Genomic DNA, 17,378 nt, shown 5'->3' with positions numbered 1-17,378 from the left:
ATCATCATTTGAACATTATGTGTATTATCTTTTTTATGTACTTTTTTTTTTTTTTTTTGGGTCCGGTCCTGAGGCCTGAACTCTGGGCCTGGGTGTTGTCCCTCAGCTCTTCAGCTCAAGGCTAGCGCTCTACCACTTGAGCTACAGCACCACTTCTGGCTTTTTTCTTTCTGCTTATGTGGTGCTGAGGAATCGAACCCAGCACCTCATACATGCAAGGTAAGGGCTCTACCACTGAGCCACCTTCCCAGCCCATTTTATGTACTTTTTAAAAACATGCTTTAGTTTTACAGGGAGGAGTGTCATTGTGGCATTTCCACAGCATAGTTATATCCCAGTCAGTTTCCTCTCCACTATCACACATGCTTCCTGATTCTACTGCTCTTAAAATAATTTCTGTAATTTCATTGTTCTATTTTTATACACTCAAACAATCAACTTTGACTATATCCATCCTCATGCACCCTGGTTAGCTCAACTCTCATTTTATATGCTGTTATGATATTGATATGTGTATTTTAGACTAGTGCATCTCAAAGCTTAGTCTTGAGATCAGTGTGGATCTACGAAACTCACCTCACTCATCTGTGATTAAAGATGGAAATTCAGAGTAAGCCTTTAGATACTAGTATAATCGTTTGACATGTCATGCTCAGAATTAAAAAAAGACGTATTTCACAAAAATTTTCTTCTATGCATTGACAGTCTAAAAATGATTTTTATTACAAATAGGTTTTATTATTTTTTATTTTACCTGCTTTTATACTTGGTTTGAATTCCATTTTAGATAGGTTTAAAAAAATATTTGTTTAAGCCCAGGCCATCACAGGTATGCATGTCTGAAAAGCTACCAAATATCTGAAAGATGTCACTTTAAAGAAGCAAAGTGTGCCATTGTGCTGTTACAATAGTGGGATTGACAGGTGTGCCCAGGCCAAACAGTGGGGCTGGACACATGGTTGATGGCTGAAAAAGAGTGCTGAATTTCTGCTGCACATGGTTATGAATGAAAAGAGTAATGCGGAACTGAAGAGTTTAGATCTAGACTCTGGTCATTGAACATATCCAGGCGAATAAAGCATCTAAGATGCATCACTGAGTTTACAGAGCCCATGGTAGGATTAACATGCTCTCCCCCTGCCACATTGAGGTGATCCTTACTGAAATAGTTCCTAAACCGGAGGAGGAAGTTACACAGAAGAAAAAAGTATCCTAGAAGAACCTGAAGAAGAGAAAACTTAAGGCCCAGGAATAAGTTTAACAGAAAATAAATGCAAATAAAGGAAAACAAATATTTATGAATTATTTTCAATTTGAAGGAATTGATTTGTATAAACTCTGGTTATCTTTTACATTGAATTAAAAAGTCTGCATGCTTTTCATAAAGGTTTTTTTTTTTTTTTTTGGGTTTGTGTGTGTATGTGTGTGTGTGTGTACATGTGCATGCACGTGTGTGCGTGTGTGTGCCAGTCCTTGAACTCAGGGCCTGGGCACTGTCCCTAAGCATTTTTTGTTAAAGGCTACCACTCTGCCTCTTGAGCCACAGCTCTGTTTCCTGCTTTTTGCTGGTTGATTGGCATTAAGATTCTCACAGGCTCTCCTGCCCAGGCTTGCTTGGAACCACAATCCTCATATCTTAGCCTCCTGAGGATTACAGGCATGAGCCACCAGCACCCAACTCTTTGTTAAAAGTTTTATACATACATAAATAAAAATGTTGGCTTTCTGATGCTTGGAACTTTGCTACTATATAATCTTTCATAAATTAAGTCTGTAGGCTAAATCTTGCGTGTTGGCTCTCATTCTATTTGTATAGTATTCCTTCCTTTTTTTTTTTTTGTCAGTCGTGGGGCTTGAACTCTGGGCCTGGGTGCTGTCCCTCAGCTCTTCAGCTCAAGGCGAGCGCTCTATCACTTGAGCCACAGCGCCACTTCCAGTTTTCTGGTGGTTTATTGGAGATAGGAGTCTCACGGTCTCTCCTGCCCAGGCTGGCTTTGAACCGCAATCCTCAGATCTCAGCCTCCTGAGTAGCTAGGATTACAGGCGTGAGCCACCAGCGCCCGGCCTTCCTTTTTTTTTAAAATGTATTTTCACCTCCCAACCCCCTTATTTGAACATTTTTAGGCTTTTTAAGACTGGGTTAGAGTTACCTTCTTTCACAAAGAGCTTATCTATCACTTTCTCTACTTTTCTTTCTGGAAGAAATAACTAATCCTACAAATTCTGCGACTTTAATCTGAGACTCTTCGGGAAGGATACTTTGGTTACAGTTTCAGGAGAATTGATAACAATATTCTTAAAATGACAAAATTATAGAGATGGAAAATTAATATTGTGGATGGTAAGTGTGAGGTACAACTATGAAGGGATAGATACTCATTCTTTTTTTTTTTTTTTGATTGTTTTTGCTGTTAATGTTAGAATATAGTCCTTCTGAGTACCAACTTTATATAGACTTTTCCTTTAATAGGAAAAGTCTTAAGAAACTTGCTCAACCTTTAAAGTGTACACTTGTTCTCATCAGTATTAGAGTCATCCTACAAGATGAAAGCTCATTTCTGACTTTGCTTACTCTTCAAGTTTTTGCTTTCCTTTGTTTATAGCTTCTGTAGACACTACTTTCTTGAAAATTTCCAAGCTGGCACTGGGGTGGCTCATGCATTAAGCAATATCTACTATCACTATACCTACTTTTCCATACAATGTCCTTTTCTAGCTACTCTTTCATGCCTTGTGTGGTATTTTTGATACTTTAGTGATTATTTTTCATTGTCTCTGTAATGTCAGACTTGTTTTACAGGACATCAGAATTACTCCTAGTTAGGCTTTCTAACTGTTTTTCCCACTATTCTTTCACTAACCTTTTTTTTTTTTTGGGTCTGGTTGTGGGGCCTGAACTCTGGGCCTGGGTGCTGTCCCTCAGCTCTTGAGCTCAAGGCTAGTACTCTACCACTTGAGCCACAGCGCCACTTCCGGCTTTTTTCTTTTTGCTTATGTGGTGCTGAGGAATCAAACCCAGGGCCTCATACATGCAAGGCAAGCGCTCTACCACTGAGCCACCTTCCCAGCCCCTATTTTTTGTTTTTTTTATTGTTTGTTTTTGTGCCAGCACTGATATTTGAACTTAGGGCCTGGGCCCTGTCCTTGATTTTTCCTCAAAGCTAGTGCTTTACCACTTGCCCCACAGCTCAACTTCCTGCTTTTTTGTGATTAATTGAAGATAGGGCTCTCAAGGAATTTCCTGCCCAGCTTTGAACCACTATGCTGACATCTCAGTCTTTTGAGTAGTTAGGATTTGCAGGTATGAGTCACTGGTGCCTGGCTAAGTGGTACAGAGCCATCCTTGAGCAAAAACATTAAGGGACAGCACTCAGGTACTGAGTTCAAGTTGCACTACTGGCGCACACATAAAAAGATGTGTGGTATCTACCAGTTTTTTTTTTTACTTATAATTGCATCTTGTTTAAAGGCTGTTCTTTTTTTAATTTTTAATTTTTTTATGTTTTTTATTGTAAAGCTAGTGTACAGAGGTTATAGTTCCATGAGTAAGGTAATGAGTATATTTCCTATTGAGAGTTGTTATCTCCTCTGTTTATTCCCTACCATCCCTTACCTCCCCAACTCCCTACCTCCCCCCAAGTTGTAAAGTTCATTTTCAACATAGCCTCTTGTACATCCCATTGTTACAGTGCGTAAACCTGTATCCTTATTTTAGCATTTTGTTATTTCCCTTTCCCTTCTCAAATTAGAAAAATATATATACAGGATGCAGGGTGCCGACATCAAATACAGTGAAAATGGGTTATATAGTGGGGGAAACACATACAAAAGAAGCAAAAAGAAATTACATAGTACATTTTAAATGCATTAAAAACAATATCAAGCAAGAAAAAAACAGTTGTGTCCCAGTTTTGGGGTTCATTTCACTTAACATCATCCTGTATAGTCATATGTACATATCTTTTGAACTTTTCTGCTTGTCCTAGACTTATACTAGCCATTGCAAGTAAGGGAAACGATGGGACTTGTGTTTTAAAGGCTGTTCTTTTTAGCTATCACTTACCCTTCTAACACTTTCAATATTTTGAGCTGGATAATTCATTTTTGTGGATGGCTGTCCTCTGTATTATCGGAAATTTAATCATATTTAATCCCTGGTTCTTACCCACTAGATGGAAATAATATCTTTAATTTGTGACAAGCAAAAGTTTCTCCAGATGTTGCTTCATACTCCCTGAGGGCAGTGTATCCCTTGTTGACAAGCTCTGTTCTAACCCTATATTAGTTAGTGTTAGTCAAGATCCTTTTCTGAATATCCCTGCCTGTTGTGACTTTCTCTATTGCATTTTCTATAATATACCTAAGATATATAGAGGGGGGTGGGGATGGAGGGATTTTACTCTCAGTTTTAGCAAGGATTTATTTTAAATAAAAAGTAGGGAGAAATGGAGAGGAGAGAAGTAATTCATGTAATCCTCATGCAGGAAATGGGAGTAATGACCATATATATTTTGATGATACATTTGCCCATTACTACTGTAACTTTTTTTTTTTTTTTGTCAGTCGTGGGGCTTGAACTCTGGGCCTGGGCCTGGCAGCTGTCCTTCAGCTCTTCACCACAAGGCTAGTGCTCTACCACTTGAGCTACAGTGCCACTTCTGGTTTTCTGATGGTTTATTGGAGAGAAGAGTTTCATGGACTTTCATGCCTGGGCTGGCTTTGAACCGTGATCCTCAGATCTCAGCCTCCTGAGTAGCTAGGATTACAGGCATGAGCCACCGGCACCCGATTATAACTATTTTTATTTGAATCTTTTTTTTTCTCTCTCTCTCATTTGTTCACACACTCGCTTTCTCTCTATATCTGTCTGTCTGACTTTGCATGTTCTAGAGGGCTAGAACTATGTATTACGTGTGTGTGTATGTGTGTATGTGTTGTATTTCAACCCCATATACTTACTGGTAGTTTAAAATGTGTTATTACTTGTTTTTTTTTTTTTCCGGGGGTGGGGGGAAGGTAGAGTGTCAGAGTCTGGGACTTGAACTCAGTACCTGATGCTCATCCTCATTGGCTAGTGCTCTGTCAACTGAGGCGTGCTTCTAACTCCAAACACAATTACTATTTTCTTATTTTTCCATTTTTAAAAATGGATTAGCAGTATGGAAAAGTAATTGGAAATTGAATCATAGTAGAAAAATGTGGAGAACTTTGAAGCATCATATATTATATGTCTGTCTTGGTCATAATGTTTCAGACAACAGAATTAATACTTACAATTGTGTTTATACATGTAAAACTCTGGAAAATTCAAAACAATGCCAGTCATCAAAGATATGTAACAGTTTTAATGTTGGTTAGATATGTCCATTATATATAAACAACTAGAAAAATGAATGGTAGAGTGAAATTAAAAAAAATCTTTTTATAATAGAAAGTAGAAGGATTCATAAAAACATGAAGGACAAATGATTAGTTCCACAGAGTAGGATGAGCAAAGTAATCACTATGTCTGGGTAAATTGTTAGGAATGATGGATGTAGCATCTGTTTAGGAATGACTTCTGCACTGCTGACAGACATGATGTGTGGAATGTTAGTTGAATACAAGTTAGTTGAATACAAGTTAGGCCCAGAGAAACTGGCTTCTTACTGCTAGCCTAAGAGGTGTTTTACCTTGGTAGAGAAAGATACTGTCCAATTGTACATTCCTCAGACCAATAAAAAAACATACACAGTAAATTCAAGTAATAAATTGAAACCTGCATATCTGACCATTTAGATTGCCTGATTGCTACCTGCTCTGGGCTATAATCTTTTGTGTTGTCTTGTGCCCTTAACTGGGACTTGAACTCAGGTTATTTATTTGCTCGACTTTGCTCTTTGCTCAAATTTGTTTTACTTGCACAAGTTTGTTTTAAAAAATAACCCCCAATTCCAGTTGACAGTATCAAAGATTGTTTTATCTGGTTTTGCAAGTGATGAGCACAAAGAATTAAGCCAGGATTTATTAAGACATATTCTAAAATACAGTAGGAATGTTAAAAGAGAGCAAAGAGGGCCTTTATATTTCTTGTACCTTCTTTTTCAATGTGGCTGTATTGGAATTCCCTCAGCCTTTTTAGGATATAAAGTGACTTTCGATAGAAAAAGACTTTGGAAAGAAAAAGTATACTCTAGAGCAAAAAAAAAAAATAGAAGGAATTTGGCTTACAGAAACTTAAATGTGCCATATCATCCTTTGATTATTTACTTCTGTACATTGCATAGTATAAATAAAATAATCTCCCATTTTTCTTCTGTTTTAGTCATTATTTGATTAATTATAAAAGATAAAAGATACCATTTTTCAAGGTTTCTGATAATGAAATAGGTCTAATATAAGGAGGTATGCATTGTGTTACAGTAGAGGGTAGGTTGATTTTGAAAACTAAAATCTACATTAAGATTGAAGAGTAATTGGAATTGAGAAGGGAAATATTTACCTTAAAATGACAGAGAAAATATATAATTCCTGTAATTGATAAATATATTCATATATTCTGGTTATCCTCAAGAGCTTTTCTTGTATGCTGATCCTATGGTGTGAACTCCAGGCATAGGTGCTGTTTCTGAGCATTTGTGCTCAAGGCTTGTTTACTACCATTTGAGCTACAGCTCTACTTCTGTTTTGTTTATTTTTGGTGGTTAATTGGAGATGGAAGTCTCATGGACTTTACTGCCTCGGTTGGTTTTGAACCACAATCCTCAGTTCTTAGCCTCCTGAGTTGCTAGAATTTCAGGTATGAGCCACTGGTGTTTGGTCTCAAGAGCTTTGAATATATTATTTCAGAAAATAGTTTATATCTTTCATTAGGCAAAATAAAAACAAAACATTGAAGATAATACATTGTGTAGCATCAACATTTTTACTGTTTATATCTTAGCTAGTTATTTAGAGGTCATCTTATAAATGCAACTTTTTTACTTTGGAAAATGTTTGATAAATGAAAGTTTAAAAAACATTTTATATGGCTGTATACTTATATTTTAGAACTACTTTTAAGAAAGTCATAACTTTAGTGTTAAATAAGGGAAGAATATACATTTTAAGAAGTTAATGGCACTATTTTTTGGGTACTTTCGTGTTAATAGAAAATTGAACATGGTGTCTAAGTGGATTGTGACTAAGTTCAGGTTTTAGCAGTTACGTGATCTCATTGTGTTTTTTTCCAGGACTTTGGGCTTCTCAAATTGAAGGTAGCATTACATGTCAGCCAATCATTTTGTCATTCTGATATTTTTTCTTTACATCTGAAATCACACCAATTATAACAGCTTATATGCTACCTCTTGTGATGTTTAATTTTATCCACTGAAGACTTAAAACTTAACATAGTTTACAGCTAGTATTGTTCACTTCCTGCTGTGTCCACTAGTGAATAAAGTGCCATCTATAGCAATAAAGTCTATTCTTTTTATTTGTTCTCCCTAATGAAATGGTGAAGGTAAAATAACTGTCAAAAAGGCTATAGCAATAATGTACTGTAAATATCTTTTTGAAAAGGAAGTATAAGTTAAGAATATTTCAAGTGTCCACATTTGATGTGGAAAATGTTGAAGATTTTATATGCAAAATATAATGGAAGATATATTATAATCATGTTAATAATTTATGAGAATGAACCCTACACAGTCATTTAAAAATTAAAAATGTTTTTATGTATTAAGGTTTTTAACAATAGCATTGAAAAATATTTCTAATTCTAACAAGGATTGATCTAGTTTATGTACATTTGCTTATTTAAAACTATCAGAATTCATAAAATCATTGTAGTTTTATAGGTTGTGATTTGTTTGGGTGGCTTATTGTTTAGATTATTTTGCAGAATTATTTATTTGCTGATTTATTTATGTATTTCATTATTTATTTATTTGATTATTTAGTAAATTATTTATCTGATGAATTATTAATACATCTTCATGACATGCTTTAAATTATTTATAACTTAATTTTGAGTTTATTGCTTTTAGATGCTGCATTGTTACTGAGTAGTTTTGATTTTTTTCTTTGTCGCTCTTGAAAATTAAAGTATTAGCTTTAAGGCAAAAAGTATGCTCATTGCAGTGCCCATGGATTTTTATTTTTGTAATATATGTTAGTGATAAAATTTCAATTATGCTTTCTTTAAATTAACCTATTTAGAATTACTGGTATATGGTAAAATGCTAGAGTATTGTATATATGGTCATTGTAGTGTCACTTGGAGATTAATAATATAGCCTGTCATTGTAAACTGAGGTTGAACAGGTAAGCCATAAGTCCACTATATCTTTGTATCTGTAAAGGCAGGTCTGTATTTCTCACTTGCCATACAATAAATTATAGTATTATTTGATTTCAATAGGAAGTCTAGTTTTACTACTGGGATCTTTTTAGGAAAGTTCATAGAATTGAAGACCCACTTAGATTTGGATCCCTGAAATAATGTTTGACTCATGTAAGCTTTGTTATTTAAATCCTTACTACATGGGATTTTGGAAATTTCTGTGATGCTTAGATATTAATCACAATTGGATATTTAATGTATCATATGAAAAGTTTTAATATTTTTATTTTGAGTAGCTCTTCTGGAGAAGATCTTTGTAAGAGCAAACTGTAGTTTCTTTGACTTTGGGTAATAATTCTTCTATATGAAGTTTCTATCTTTAACCGAAGAATATAGTTTATTCTTCTGACTCATGACAGAGAATAGTTGCAAGATTCTCATTAGATACTTTAATGCATCAATTATAATAGTCATTAAAGTAGTCATTTGAGCCACAGAATATCACATACTCATAGTCTTCGTTTTGTGTTTGTTTGTACTGAATTGCTATATACTTTACAGTTTTAACACTTCAGAGAGATGTTGTATTGTACATTTCAAGTTGAGATACTATTGAAATATAGTGAAAAGGCCCTCTGTAGACAAGTTTCACTATAGAATTGTAAATTATGCATAAATATCTAAATTTCTTATTTTGAAATGTTGAATATATGAATATTTAATTGGAATGTTGTTTTAGTAGCTTCATATGTTTGCCTTAAAGGAAGTGTTTTTTTCTTTGATTTATGTACATGAATTTACAAGTAATATGTACCATATACAGTTGTGATTTTTCTGTTCAGGAGATGACCACAGATAACCACAGATGTTAGATATAGAATTTTATTTTTAAATGTACATAAATATGCCAGTATCGTTTTCCTTTGAAGAAAAAATAGTATCTTCTCCTGTGTTAAATGAAGTATAGATTAATTGTCATGATAAGTAATGCTGCATTATTGCTAACATATACTTTTAGAATACTAGCTTTGTCATCCAAGTAGTCATGTCTATCCTTAAAAGATACACATGTGTGCAAAGACTTATGCACATGCGTGGAAAGCTTTCTTTTTTATTTTTAATTATTAAGTATTTATACAAACAAATTGCAATTCTTTAAGTCAGGTTATGAGTGTAATGCTTCTTGATCAGTGTCACTCCTTCATTGTTCTCCCTACATTTTCTTCCTTGAAGAAAATATCAAAATAAGCCTTTAAATCAAAATAAGCCTTTAGGGCTTGTCTTTGAAAAGAGACATTAATACTAGTATTTCTGAGTTCTTATGTGCAGGTGCAGTGGGTTTGGATTCATTGATACTTTTTTTTTCTCAGTAACAAACGCTGCTTTAACTTTTGGGATGAGAAAATAGAGTAAGAGATGTTTAGTAACTTGCTTATTGTCTGACAAGAGAGTAAGTGGTAGCACTTTAGTCTAACAGAGAAGCCTTTCTACTGTAAGCCCATTACAGTTTTGCATGCATAGATATATTAACCAGAGGTTCCCCTCCGCCTATATGTTGTCATTTCTGTCTGATAGTTTAACTTCCTTATTATGTTCAATTTGTGTTATATTTTGTCATCTTTCTTAAACAGACAAGTACTTGAGCTTCTTAAAATTTTTCATTTGGTTCCTTTAAATTTGGTTCCTGAACAAATTTGCGGGAATAAATCTTGTGCTTCAGAGAGAATGTATGTTTTCCTGGTGTATGACCAGCTCAGAACAGATTGTCTAACCATAAGCTCAACTACATTTCTAGGATTCTGTTGGGTTAATTCTGATTTCCTTATAAAAATATTACCATCAGGTCAGACACATACAAGTTGTTAAAAGACTGATACTTAACATTCATCGAAATAAGTCCAAGCACATTATTAAATTAATATTACATATAATTTATTACAGTTAAACATTTTAACGTGCATATAAAATGGAAAGAAAGTAACTATTGAAGCTTATTTATTTATTGCTAACAAACGTAAGTAAAGTTGGTCATAGTACAGTGCACAGTCCTAAAGGTTTTCTTTAGATTCAACATTAGAACTTTTTCTTGTGCATGTTTTGCCTTACAAATCTTCTGATTGATGGCACATTTGACATTACACTGAAAGCTAATCCTATTTAGCAAACTTTCATTTCATGTTGAACAATCCAGTGTTTTTTCCTTCTAAAAACTGCATTGCATATTACATATGCTAGGATGAAATTGGCAGTTTTGCCAAACAGTTTTTGACAGAACTATATTTCTTTAGTGAAATTCTGTGTGGGGAAAGTAGGAATGTCCAGAATAGTGTGTGTGTGTGTGTGTGTGTGTGTGTGTGTGTGTGTGTGTGTGTGTATGCTATATCTATAGTATATATATATATATATAATAGTTTATAGTTTATAAAGTTTATATATATAGTTTATAATAGTTTAAAAATTCTTAATGTGTGCGTATCTGTCATGGCAAATACATTTTTAAAATAATAATTACATTATAAAAATTTAACTTCAGATTCATTTGTGTTTATAGCATAGATGAACTAGGTAACAATAGAAATGTATTCTTTATGCAATATACTTATTTATTCATATGTATAATATCAGAACTCTACTTCAAAAACGCGTATTGTACTGGGTAAGAAAGGAAAGAAATGACCCATATATTCTCCCTCGTTTGTCTCAGTATGAAGCACTTTCCAAAGTGCTTACTGCTCTATTATAAGAGTAAGAATATGGCTTATGTATTGGCTCTGAGAGTAGCTTCTTTATAATTATTACAAGTAAAGGTACAGCCAGAGGTCACATTAAACACAAGATTTCTTCAATACTTCATCCGTTTTGTGGATAGCATTTGAAATAGTTTGTGCCTATGTACTTATATTTACTAATGCTTTGCTTTTATGAAAGTGATGGAATATCTTTTCCCCACATCCTGTCTGGTTAAAAATTTGGTATGAGTTTATATTTAATTCTGGCCTAATTAGTTTCTTACTAAATTTAGAGTTTGTAAAATTTAAAAAAAAAGACTTGTGTTATACTTGGAGAATTTTTTAGGCTGTTAAGTAATTCTTATATATGATTCTATTACAATACTAAATGCTATGCTTGCTTGCTTGTACTCTTTAAGTGTTGATATTGCCACTGAAACAATAAAAAGTAAACAATAGAACTAACAAAACAGAAACTGAAACCATAAAAATAAATTACATACTTATATATGTAGAGTCTTGATTATTTCCAAAACTAGACTTTACTTTGGCTAAAGAAAAGTTATATTACTAACAAGGTCATATAGGGGAAAGCCTTCTATTAAGCAACAAATGAAGGAGAATATGTTATGTTATAGCGTAGTCATTGTCATTCTTAATACACTGAACCAAAAAATATAGGCCAATGAAAGATCATTTAGAGAAGGGTAATATTAGAAAAGTAAGACTTCTAGTGTTACTGATAACTTATCTTTTTGGAAATACTTTTTAGAAATCCCTTTTGGAAATCTCTTTCATTGCTTCCCCCCCCCCCCCCCCCCCCCATTCTATCGCTTTCACAATAATAGTGTTTCAAACAAAGGTGGTACTGTTTCATGTGGGAACTTTAGAAATTAGAAGAGTTTTTGCTTGTCCAGGTGATCCTGAGAGAGTTTTGAGCATTTAATTGATGAGGGTCAGAATTGTGAGGTTCTCTATAGTACAGGGGACAGTTCCAGACTAAAAATTGTCCCAGTGTATAGTCTTTAGTATATAGTAATGTAAAGCATGATTTTATGAATTGTTGTATAATTTGGGGACTGTTTGTATTGAAGGAATACTTAAAGTAGAATAAGTTATCTCAAAATGATTGTAGTTTACTTCACCACAGCCCACTTGGATATCCAGCTAGATATTTAGTTGAAAAGTTTTTAGCTTAGTAGCACAGTAGTATGTTGAAAAGATTTAATAGCATCTTTAAGACATCTTTTAAAAGCAAACTTCATTTTATATGTGTCTTATTGAATTTTTATTAGTTAATAGAATTGTTTAAAATATTCCATGATGCTACACTAAATATGAAATAATTTTTAGAGCAACATCTTACATGTTAAAATTACTTTGTGGGGGCTGGGAAGGTGGCTCAGTGGTAGAGTGCTTGCCTTGCATGCCTGAGGCCCTGGGTTCAATTCCTCAGCACCACATAAGCAAAAAGAAAAAAGCCAGATGTGGCGCTGTGGCTCAAGTGGTAGAGTGCTAGCCTTGAGCTGAAGAGCTGAGGGACAGCGCCCAGGCTCAGAGTTTAGGCCCCACGACTGGACCCCCCCAAAAAAATTACTTTGTGTTACTTACCCTTCAGTATTACTCTGATACTCTCCAGTAATCTATTACAATTTCTGTGTAAACTTCTCTGTTATTACATTTATTTTTCTTTAAGTGTTTGAGGCAGAGTCTTGTTGTGTATTCCAGACTGGCCTTGAACTTGTGATTCTCCTACATTAGTCTTCTACTTGCTGAGATTGCAAGTATGTAACATTTGAGGTTTTTTTTTTTAAATGCATTTATTTGCCAACTACATTCTCTTTCCTTTATTTAGAGGATATTATTTGTATTGTCTTGTTTTCTACTAGAGATATATTGTGTATATATGGTATATCCCTTGATGATATGGTAGCATTTCAAGGCTAGTTTATAAGTACATTGATCCACATCTTAATATCACTAATCATTTTCATGTTCCACATAGAAATTAAATCCTGCTTAGTTACACAAATACCACATTTCATCTTTCTACCAGTCTGTAATGTGTGTTGGTATTTTATCTTAATAATATTTTTATCTGTATCTTCAAGTTCAGTTTAATTTTTGTTTTCTATCATTTGACATTGGTCTAGTGTTATCTTGTATGAGTCTCATTTTTCTGCATACTACATAGAGAATGACTTGGGATCTTTGTTGTTATATGTAGACTTATTCATTAATGTGTATATATGCAGACAATTGCCTATTTTGTTCTCTCTTGATAATTGTATGTACCTAATAAAATAAGTATTTCATTGTTAATTCCTTATGTTTTTTCATGAATAGTATGGATTATAAATTTTATTGACTTTTTTTTTTTTGGTCTGGTCGTGGGGCCTGAACTCTGGGCCTGGGCACTGTCCCTCAGCTCTTCAGCTCAAGGCTAGCACTCTACCACTTGAGCCACAGCGCCACTTCTGGCTTTTTTCTTTTTTCTTTTGTGGTGCTGAGGAATCAAACCCAGGGCCTCAGGCATGCAAGACAAGCACTCTACGCTGAGCCAACTTCCCAGCCCATGTATTGACTTTTTTGAAGTTTATGTTTACTTAGGTTTTATTATCTGCAAGTTTCATTTCAATTATTATAGAGGAAATGACAGAACCATTGGGTCTGATTGGGTTAAGAACCATTGTTCCAACTTCTGTGCTTAGAAGATACTTCCAGAATGGACTGGAGCTTTTTTTTGTAGCTAAGGAACATCTTTTAAAGCCCACAGTTCATATAGATAAAAGTATTATCTCAACAGCTGGGAACTCATGGCTCATGCTGCCTATAATCCTAAGAATCACAGTTCGAAGCCAGCCTGATCACGAAAGCTTATGATATTCATAGCTTCAATAAACACCAAAAAGCCAGTAGTGGATCTGTACTCAAGTGGTTGAGTGCTGCTAGCCTTAAGCAAAAAACTTAGGGATGGCCCCAGCCTTAAGATTAAGCTCAAAGATCAGCCCCTCCCCATATACAATTAATTATCTCAACATAAAGATTCTATAGAGTGTTGTGATTTTTTTTTTGATATTTTATGAAGAAGAGCACATACAAAGGATAAGTAATAATGGGGTTGACATTTTGGGGCTTATATTTTCTTTTTTTGGGTGGGAGTCCAGTCGTGGAGCCTGAACTCTGGGCCTGGGCGCTGTCCCTCATCTCTTCAGCTCAAGGCTAGTGCTCTACCACTTGAGCCACAGCACCACTTCCGGCTTTTTTCTTTTTGCTTATGTGGTGCTGAGGAATCGAACCCAGGGCCTCATGCATGCAAGGCAAATACTCTACCACTGAGCCACCTTCCCAGCCCCGGGGCTTATATTTTCTAAGAGACACATAAATAGAATTTTATTCAACTAAAATTTGAATGATACCTACTGCTAGGTTATCAGTGTTTTTTGATTGGTGAGACTTTGACATTGATGACTAATTTGATGTAACAACTATTTTGAACTGTTGTATCTAAAATATTCCTTTGCTTCATAAAGACTATACACTGTTATGTTAGAAATACTGGATATTTAAATGAGACATAAATATAAAACACCCTAATAAAGTCATTAAACTACATAGTATAAGTGAAAAGATATATACATACCTATAGTATGAGTACATGTATATATGCATATATTTATTTGGAGATTCATGGCTTGCTTCATCTTGGAATTATTATCTTGTATGTGATAACCTTAAAGCTGATGTGTAACATTTTGGCAGTCATTTGATAATAGTTTAGTGTAGTCTGTCGTGAGGAATAACAGCTATTTTCATGGGTTTTCTCTCAAACCTCATAGGAACCTTTTCTCAGATGAAGAACACTTGCTTCTAATTACCTCCTGTGGTGCTATTTATAATGGGCTTTGTTTCTCTAGTGGTTACTGTCATTTTCATTCAGGTTAGGTTGTGATGGGTAATATGAACTTTGAAAAGATATGTTTGGTATATTCAGAGATTAGATAGGTTTACTATATATATTTATATGTTTCTGTGGACCCTAATGTATGTTTTCTTTGTTTTAACTTTTTCATTGCCTGGCAATAAATTTTAGGAAAGGTTGAACTATCTTTATTATTAGACTTACTAGTTTGGTTGTATATAGGATCTAGGTTATACATAATTTTCTTTTTGATATTGAAGGCTTTTTTTTGTAAGCATGCATTTTTGTATTAAGAAGTCTTTGGTTACTTTTCTCTCTCTACTTTCCTTCTCTACTGTAAATGCTTTATTTATCATGGTAGGACTCCTAAAATGTTTCACTTACATTTATATCTAAAATTTATTCCTGATGTATATTAGAATAGGTTTTATTTATTATTCATACTGTACCTACAGAAGACCTTTTCAATCGCAAAGCAAGTGTCCTTCAATTTGGGAATGTTATCTTGAATTGTTTTCTTGCCCATGCTTTTTGTTAATTTGTTTATTTTTTTCTTCAGTTTTTGTAGCTGGAAATTTACAATAGGGTGGTAGAGGTGTAGGATGTGTATGGTTGAGTCAGTGGCTAACTGGAAAGTAACTTTGCTTACTTTCAGTGCCTTTTATATATTGTTATAAATAACTTTATTTGACCAATTCATCTGTTTTCTAACAATCTATGATTTCCCCCTCTTTTTCTCACCACTCCTATATTTTTTGGTTTTGTGAAATAAAAATTATGTTAAAATAAAGCTGTCATCTTAGTGCTGTTTTGGGAGGGAGAAGATGTAAATCACATGGTTAAACTGTTGAGCAAATTATTTATTCTGGCTATACATATTGAAGGATGCAGCTCTTGAAAGTATTCTCTAATTCTTAGGTAATCTTACCCTATCTCTGAAATACTTTGTTAGACTACTTACACTATGAGTTCATTGCTTATAATAAGAAAAGGAATTCTCTTACTTTATTAACATCCCTGAACAAAACAGTAATATGTGAATTAAAACATGAGTAAAGTACAGAAATAAGGGAGATATTAAGGTAGCAATACTATACTTTAGTGAGACAATTTGAATAATTTCTTATTTTAATCTTAAATCATGGGAATTGATAGGTTAAAAAACTAGATGAAGATTTATTTATAACATGTTAATAGTATTATTTTCCTTGGGTAAGTCAAGGAAATGTCTTTGTATTGAAGCTTTGTATAGTTGGTAGATGGGGTGTAATGGGAGATGATGAAGCCTCTTGCTTTCATGAAACTTTTTTTTTTTTATTCTAAACCAAGTTTGGCTTCCTTTTGTCCTACATTCCCCCATGGTAAGAAGCAGCCAGCCCCTCACTACTAGTACACTCTTCATGTTGGACTCCCCCCCCCCAAGTCAAATAATTTTTTGTTCATTATAAATTAGACCATCTAAGCTATTCTATTATAACAGAGCTAAATGAACTAAGATAAACAGTAGTTTTCTTTTTTTTTTTTAGAGCACTCTAGATTTTAATTTTCCTACATGAATCTCTCAATTTTATTTTTGTAGGAGCATTTTTCTTGATGAATTTAATTAAGGTACAGGATATTGACAAAAGCAGATAAGAAAACTGAGTTGCTTTTATGTCTAACCATGAATACAGCAGTGTCCTAGAAAGGGGAAAAGGAGAAAAGATCTTCTTCCATTCACATAATGTTCTAGCTGTTCTCAGTAGTAACATAAAACATTCTCACAAAAATGTTCTGTTTATATTATAAAAGCTTGTCATATCCACAGACATTATATTTAGAGAATATCTGAATTAAGCATTGGGTTTGTTCAAACACCACTGACAAGCCGGGTGCCGGTGGCTCACGCCTGTAATCCTAGCTACTCAGGAGGCTGAGATCTGAGGATCACGGTTCAAAGCCAGCCCGGGCAGGAAAGTCCATGATACTCTTCAGTAAACCCCCAGAAAACTGGAAGTGGTGCTGTGGCTCAAGCGGTAGAGCGCTAGCCTTGAGCTGAAGAGTGCAGGGACAGCACCCAAGCCCAGAGTTCAAGCCCCACGACTGACAAAAAAAAAAAAAAAGACCACTGATATAGTATTGAGTTGAAGTTTCACCATTGTACCAACATGTCTTTCTGGAGATTTACTTTTACTTTGACCATATTATGTTGAGAGAAAGAGATGTTGAGAGAGAGGTGTTTTTTTGTTTTTTGTTTTTAATAGAGTACTGGGATTTGAACTTGGGGTCCTTCACCTGCTAGGCAGTTGCTCTAACACTAAATGATGAACTTGGGGGTCCTGCCCTTGCTAGGCAGTTGCTCTACCACTTGAATGATGCATACCCCCCCGCCCTGTTTTTAAAAAATAGGGTGTCACTTGTTGCCCCAGCCAACCTTGACCAC

General features: G+C 34.4%; 1 protein-coding gene and 1 pseudogene across 6 annotated transcripts in view; both read left to right on the top strand.

The window, feature by feature from the left end:
• Positions 1 to 17,378, top strand: part of Tbc1d5 (TBC1 domain family member 5) — a 484,073-nt gene that overhangs the window by 23,290 nt on the left and 443,405 nt on the right. The window lies entirely within an intron of this gene.
• LOC122107952 lies at positions 820 to 1,296 on the top strand (annotated as a pseudogene).

This window comes from Dipodomys spectabilis, unplaced genomic scaffold (assembly GCF_019054845.1).
Source record: "Dipodomys spectabilis isolate Male_0828 unplaced genomic scaffold, ASM1905484v1 ptg000054l, whole genome shotgun sequence".
In the NCBI taxonomy this organism is placed as follows: Eukaryota; Metazoa; Chordata; class Mammalia; order Rodentia; family Heteromyidae; genus Dipodomys; species Dipodomys spectabilis.
Note: the sequence above shows the minus strand (reverse complement) of the source record. Positions and strands in the feature narration are given on the sequence as shown.